The sequence below is a fragment of the Callionymus lyra genome, chromosome 15 (genome assembly GCF_982586985.1).
Source record: "Callionymus lyra chromosome 15, fCalLyr1.hap1.1, whole genome shotgun sequence".
NCBI classification, from domain to species: domain Eukaryota; kingdom Metazoa; phylum Chordata; class Actinopteri; order Syngnathiformes; family Callionymidae; genus Callionymus; species Callionymus lyra.
In genome coordinates this window covers 3,645,027-3,652,639 of record NC_141832.1, presented here as the reverse complement: position 1 = coordinate 3,652,639, position 7,613 = coordinate 3,645,027, and the positions used below count along the sequence as shown (strand labels likewise).

The window sequence follows — 7,613 nt, the reverse complement described above, 5'->3', positions numbered from 1 at the left end:
GATACACATGTAAAAACATTAACTAGAGATACACATGTATAAACATTACTTAGAGATACACATGTATAAACATTACCTAGAGATACACATGTAAAAACATTACGTAGAGATACACATGTATAAACATTACGTAGAGATACACATGTATAAACATTACCTAGAGATACACATGTAAAAACATTACCTAGAGATACACATGTAAAAACATTACCTAGAGATACACATGTATAAACATTACTTAGAGATACACATGTATAAACATTACCTAGAGATACACATGTAAAAACATTACTTAGAGATACACATGTAAAAACATTACTTAGAGATACACATGTAAAAACATTAACTAGAGATACACATGTAAAAACATTACTTAGAGATACACATGTAAAAACATTACTTAGAGATACACATGTAAAAACATTAACTAGAGATACACATGTAAAAACATTACTTAGAGATACACATGTAAAAACATTAACTAGAGATACACATGTAAAACATTACCTAGAGTTACACATGTAAAAACATTACTTAGAGATACACATGTAAAACATTACCTAGAGTTACACATGTAAAAACATTAACTAGAGATACACATGTAAAACATTACCTAGAGTTACACATGTATAAACATTACCTAGAGATACACATGTAAAACATTACCTAGAGATACACATGTAAAACATTACCTAGAGATACACATGTATAAACATTACCTAGAGATACACATGTATAAACATTACCTAGAGATACACATGTAAAAACATTACCTAGAGATACACATGTATAAACATTACCTAGAAATACACATATACGTAAAAACATTACTTAGAGGTACACATGTAAAAACATTACTTAGAGATACACATGTATAAACATTACCTAGAGATACACATGTAAAAACATTACATAGAGATACACATGTAAAACAAGACCTAGAGATACACATGTAAAAACATTACCTAGAGATACACATGTAAAACATTACCTAGAGATACACATGTAAAACATTACCTAGAGATACACATGTAAAAACATGTACCTAGAGATACACATGTTAAAAGCATTACCTAGAGATACACATGTAAAAACATTACCTAGAGATACACATGTATAAACATTACCTAGAGATACACATGTATAAACATTACCTAGAGATACACATGTAAAAACATTACCTAGAGATACACATGTAAAAACATTACTTAGAGATACACATGTAAAAACATTACCTAGAGATACACATGTATAAACATTACCTAGAGATACACATGTATAAACATTACCTAGAGATACACATGTAAAACATTACCTAGAGATACACATGTAAAAACATGTACCTAGAGATACACATGTTAAAACATTACCTAGAGATACACATGTATAAACATTACATAGAGATACACATGTAAAACATTACCTAGAGATACACATGTAAAACATTACCTAGAGATACACATGTAAAAACATGTACCTAGAGATACACATGTTAAAAACATTACCTAGAGATACACATGTAAAAACATTACCTAGAGATACACATGTATAAACATTACCTAGAGATACACATGTATAAACATTACCTAGAGATACACATGTAAAAACATTACCTAGAGATACACATGTAAAAACATTACTTAGAGATACACATGTAAAAACATTACCTAGAGATACACATGTATAAACATTACCTAGAGATACACATGTATAAACATTACCTAGAGATACACATGTAAAAGCATTACCTAGAGATACACATGTATAAACATTACCTAGAGATACATATGTTAAACATTACCTAGAGATACACATGTATAAACATAACCTAGAGATACACATGTAAAAACATTACCTAGAGATACACATATAAAAACATTACTTAGAGATACACATGTAAAAACATTACTTAGAGATACACATGTATAAACATTACCTAGAGATACACATGTAAAAACATTACATAGAGATACACATGTAAAACAAGACCTAGAGATACACATGTAAAACATTACCTAGAGATACACATGTAAAACATTACCTAGAGATACACATGTAAAAACATGTACCTAGAGATACACATGTTAAAAACATTACCTAGAGATACACATGTAAAAACATTACCTAGAGATACACATGTAAAACATTACCTAGAGATACACATGTATAAACATTACCTAGAGATACACATGTAAAAACATTAACTAGAGATACACATGTAAAACATTACCTATAGATACACATGTAAAAACATTACCTAGAGATACACATGTATAAACCTTACCTAGAGATACACATGTATAAACATTACCTAGAGATACACATGTAAAAACATTACCTAGAGATACCAACACGTCCTCACACCCAAGGCGTCAACCGTGCTACGCCGTGCAATGTCCCCCTGGCGTCACTAAGGTAACGTTACAGGGGGGACAAAAACGTCGGTATATGCCTACCCCGGTCACCCAGTAATATACAGAGCACCCCCTGACGTCGAATTCAAACAACCCTGATTACATTTGACGCGTCGCCCACCTCTTCGTTGCCATGGTAACGTGACGTGACGTGTCGCTCTTCTCCTTTAGCTACCGTAATTCTACAACTATGAAGCGCACTTGAAATGTTTAATGTCAACAGTGCGACTCTAACCCCGATTGTGCTTTACGACCTCAAACCACTTTAAGGAGGTACAGAGTGAATATAAATCGGTAAAAATGCTTAATTTTAATTTTTTGAAGCTTGGATTGTTCACGCATCGCGGAAGTCAAGAGGCTCTCGCGGATTAATACATGCTTAAAAGGTCCTGTAAAAGTAAGTAAGTAAGTAAGTAATATTTATTTATATAGCGCTTTTCGAGACCAGGGTCACAAAGCGCTTAAACAATCAAAACAATACTCAAAAAAGTACATACTTTAAAGATCAAGATAATACTGAGAACAACACAGGAGTTCGAGAAATTCAAGGAAAAGCCTGAACAAATAGAAACGTCTTAAGATGTTTCTTAAAGGAGTCAGTAGACTCCATCAAGCGCAAAGAGAGAGAAGATCGTTCCAAAGCTTAGGAGCAACAGCCTGAAAAGATTTCTCTCCTCTGGTCCTGAGCCGTGTGCGTGGAACCATAAGTAGATTCTGATCCACAGACCTCAGAGCCCGAGCTGGGGTGTAAGGCTGGATCAGATCAGTGATGATCAAGGAGGAGCCTGACCATGAATAGATCTGAAAGTAAGAACCAGAATTTTAAGTTGATCCTGAAAGAAACTGGAAGCCAGTGAAGAGTTTTAAGGACCGGAGAGATGTGAGTTCTTCTACTTGAGCGGGTCAGAATTCTCGCTGCAGAGTTCTGAATCAACTGCGGACGAGACAACTCCTTCTTGTTAAGACATGAAAACAAACTGTTACAATAGTCCAGACGAGAAGAAACAAACGCATGGATTACAAGCTCCAGATCATGTTGTGACAACATTTTCCTAAGTTTAGAAAAGTGACTATATTGTATATTTTTAGGTGTTTCAACTCCATAATGTTGACATTGTTTTATGAATGAGTAAAATAAAGTCTGTGCTATTTCGCTTGATCCTCTTTATAATCCGGTGCGCTTTCCTATGAAAATAGAAGCTTTCATTGAGATTGCGTTTATGGACATATGTTTTCTTTTTATTTAGCTGCGATTATAAGCGTCTACGTGACGTTTGTCAACATTAATCGCGATCCTGCAGGGGTGACGTCACACATGCTAATCAACTGATCCTGCAGCGGTGACGTCACACCACAGGAATAAAATGAGATATTGTGCTTGTTTGTTTAAAAGCGCCATGAATACAATTGTAGATGTGTGCTTGTATAAAGACCGAATTAAGTTTAGTTTAAATTTAGCGTCAGCTAAAAAGTTTTCAAATTGCCGCATACGCAACTTCCGGATGATGACGTCACACTTGTTTACAAAGATCGATCGCATTTTATCCTCACGTTTGTGCATAACTTAACCAGGTGCGCGTCACTCGTCTATTGAGGTAAGATATCATTATTGCTTTAAGATTCAGAAATAATGTTTCATTGCGTGTAATGTAACTTTCTGTGGTGCGTTAACACGAGAGCTAGTTCGCTAAAACTTAGCTTTTTAAATTATAATGTAACTCACGCACGTATTTTTTTTGTTATTTTGAAGGACGAAAATATATTTATATTCCAATAAAAAGTTTTCTATATTGGTGGGTCATGGTAGGCGATTTATTTTATTAATATTCAAGATGTTGATTTCATTTATCACTTCCGCATATTAATACAGATAACATATTTATTGTATTTAAGTATATAAGTATACGTTTATTTTAACCCTTTTGGATGAGGGATTTGATCTGTTGTTGTTTTCTTTAAATGAAAGAATATATATAAAATAATAATGAAAAGTATTTTAAATTCCAGCATAAAGAGGTAAACCAGATGGAAACACAATCAAACAATGGATGAAGGAAACATGGAGAGCTTATCTCTGAATGATCACGTATACTTGCTTGTATTTATTGATTTATTATATTTAAAAGGGAGCACTAGAATGTTTTTGTTTTTGCATGGAAGTGACCTGCAAGAACTGCCCAGAACTCCAGACCTGCTTGACATGAAACATTTCTCTCTGTGGTTCCTGGCAAATGATTTCAAATGTGAAGTAAGTGAGTAATATTTGTAACATAGTGAACACAAACTTGTAAACCTACAGCACATCCCATCATGGAAATAATCTAAAATGCAATGTTATGTTCTTTTCTAGGTGAGATGGAGTGCTGCATATCAGGTGCTGGACTAACCATCGGAGGTGGAAGGGGTCAACATGTCAAAAGCAGGTGAGATGTTACATCATACACACTTTGGTCATTAAAATAGTCATGTTTGGTAATAATGATCAATACATTTCTGTGGCAGGACGCACTGACATGCTGACGCTTATGGTCAAGGTTTTCTGGCTTCTGTTGTTGGAAACACTCGGTCGTGCCTGTCAAGGTGGAAGGTACACTAGACTGAGTCTTTTTCAATAGATTTTACACTTCAAATGATCGGAATCAAACGACTTCATTAATACAATATTTTCCAGGTTCTGTTGACTTTCGGACAAAGAGGATTCGACGTTGTTATGGCAGTAAGGAGACGGCAGGAAGTGAAAGATTCTTGAGAAGGAGATGAACCACCTATGGAATTCTCTGTCAAGTCGTTGTGATTCCCTGAAAGAGTTGTCTCGCATGGCAGCGTCACAGCAAGGTAAGAGTTTATTTAGCAAGTGAAGAACAGAAGTACAGCTGATCATTCTTATTGTCTTATTCTTTTAAGATGCACCATGGGCTTGACTGGTGAGGCTTTGAAGGATCTTCAGAGCCTTTGAGGAGCAGCAGCAAGTCAGCATGACGTCACTCGAACCATGACTCGGACCAGAAACTACTACACACAAGTCTTCGATGAGGACGAGTCCATCAACGTCGTGCAGATTCACTCTGATGGTTACTCGTGACATTTGTGACGATCTGTGAACATTTGTTTGATATGAAACCTGTAATAAAGCACAATTTGACATCATTTTGAATAATGCTCGCATAGTATTCATCCCAACATGATCAATGCAGTTGTAACTTCAGAGATGCCTATAATTGATACCAATGAATGCTTAAAAAATTAAAATAAAGTTTTTATGATAACAGTTCATATCTTTTATTATGACAGGTTGATAAAAAGCAGCTCATGTACAATATTCATATTGGAGTTAATAGCTTGTCCAGTGTCAAAAGTTAAAAGTTAACTAATATTGGGAATAATTACATCTATAATCACATGTAATCAATAATATGTATTGCATAAGTACAAACATAATCATACATTGGTAATCAATAACATGTACATTAATTGTGTCATGCTCATTTTCAGACCCCCAGGGGCCGCTGGGAATGAACTGGGGCCAAAAACGTGGTTTTCATGACTGTTGCTCTTTTGCTCTTTGTGACCTCTGTGACCCTCAGACATATGAAACTTGGTCTGTGTGACCTCTGACACCTGTAAAATCATATGCTGGTAGAACCATAATGATAATCCCTCCCAAACCGGAAGTAGCTTCAGGAAGCACCTAGAGAAACACCCTTGAACATATATGTGTACAAATGGAACATGAAGAACCTCTAAAAGTTTCAGATCATTTAAATTAACAATGGTCGATTTATAGAGCTTCAAAGTCCAGATTTCTCCAAGTTTCCCATGATACCATGGGGCACAGGAAGTTCATAGCAACATCAAACCACCACAGCTCAACTCAGAATGGAGTCTAGAATAACACATCCAAATATCAGCTCTGAGGTCTGGTTAGAAAAAAAGTTGCCTAAGTCCATTCCTGAAGGATCAGGGTCTGCATATTCTGTTACACTTAGAGACCATCTTGACAGAAGAATGACAACATCTCCCTCATTTTTGGACTCATTGAACCACACTTCTCACAGGATAGTAGGAGACCATCTGAATGTGTCATATAAATATCAGCTTTACAACGGCCTTCATGCCTCTTGAAGTTAGAGAATTAACCCTTTGATGTAGCACAGGCCACTACAAACAAATTAATCATGTTGGTGTGTGTAGTTTTCTGATAGTATAACAGCAGTCCTGAGTCACCTATCAATAACATAAATATGTATATTTTAAAGTTCAAACATGTACTGTGGGTCTCACAAAGCTTTTAGACGTGCTGTCTTCTATTTCATAGTTTGAGTGTAATTTACAAATAGCTCTTCAGTTGCTATTTTAAACGATGATTACTGATGATTTAAATCATTTTTTTGCTGTTACCCATATCACATGGAATGACAACATTATGAAAGTCATTGCAAGTGTGTCGATTTCAAGAAAGCACTGGTTTATCTCTATTTATATCTTAAATATCTCCACTGTGTTTTGCTGCATGTTTGTTTGTTTATGTACTTTGGGTGTTGATGGTTAATAATTGAGTAGTGAAGGGTTAGGTATAAATGAGCTTATGCTTCATCCTTCTTAATTTGGACCTGTTGGGTAAATATTGTTTTGACTATAATTATTGTTTGACTAATGTCATTGGTTTTGTTTGTTTGTCTTAAGTTTACTTTCTTATGTAACATGTTTGAAATAAAGCATTAATTAATTCATGATTCATTAACATATGATGTCTGCTTTGCCTGAATATTGTTCATGTTGAACTCTATGTCGATCTCAAACCAGGGTAAACAGAGACTTTGTTACAACTTCTAAATCACCAATAGTCATTTTCACAACACATTACCTGCACTGATGATGAATACTATGGGATGTTATTCAAAATGAAATCAAATTGTGCTTTATTACAGGTTTCATATCAAACAATTGTTCACAGATCGTCACAAATGTCACGAGTAACCATCAGAGTGAATCTGCACGACGTTGATGGTCTCGTCCTCATCGAAGACTTGTGTGTAGTAGTTTCTGGTCCGAGTCATGGTTCGAGTGACGTCATGCTGACTTGCTGCTGCTCCTCAAAGGCTCTGAAGATCCTTCAAAGCCTCACCAGTCAAGCCCATGGTGCATCTTATAAGAATAAGACAATAAGAATGAGCAGCTGTACTTCTGTTCTTCACTTGC

General features: G+C 35.3%; 1 long non-coding RNA gene across 1 annotated transcript; it reads left to right on the top strand.

The window, feature by feature from the left end:
- The first annotated feature begins 4,546 nt into the window (after window positions 1-4,546).
- LOC148064523 (uncharacterized) lies at window positions 4,547-5,550 on the top strand. The gene is made up of 5 exons (XR_015713454.1): window positions 4,547-4,662; window positions 4,765-4,837; window positions 4,917-5,001; window positions 5,086-5,249; window positions 5,319-5,550. It is a non-coding gene; the product is annotated as an uncharacterized LOC148064523 (long non-coding RNA).
- Window positions 5,551-7,613: the final 2,063 nt, after the last annotated feature.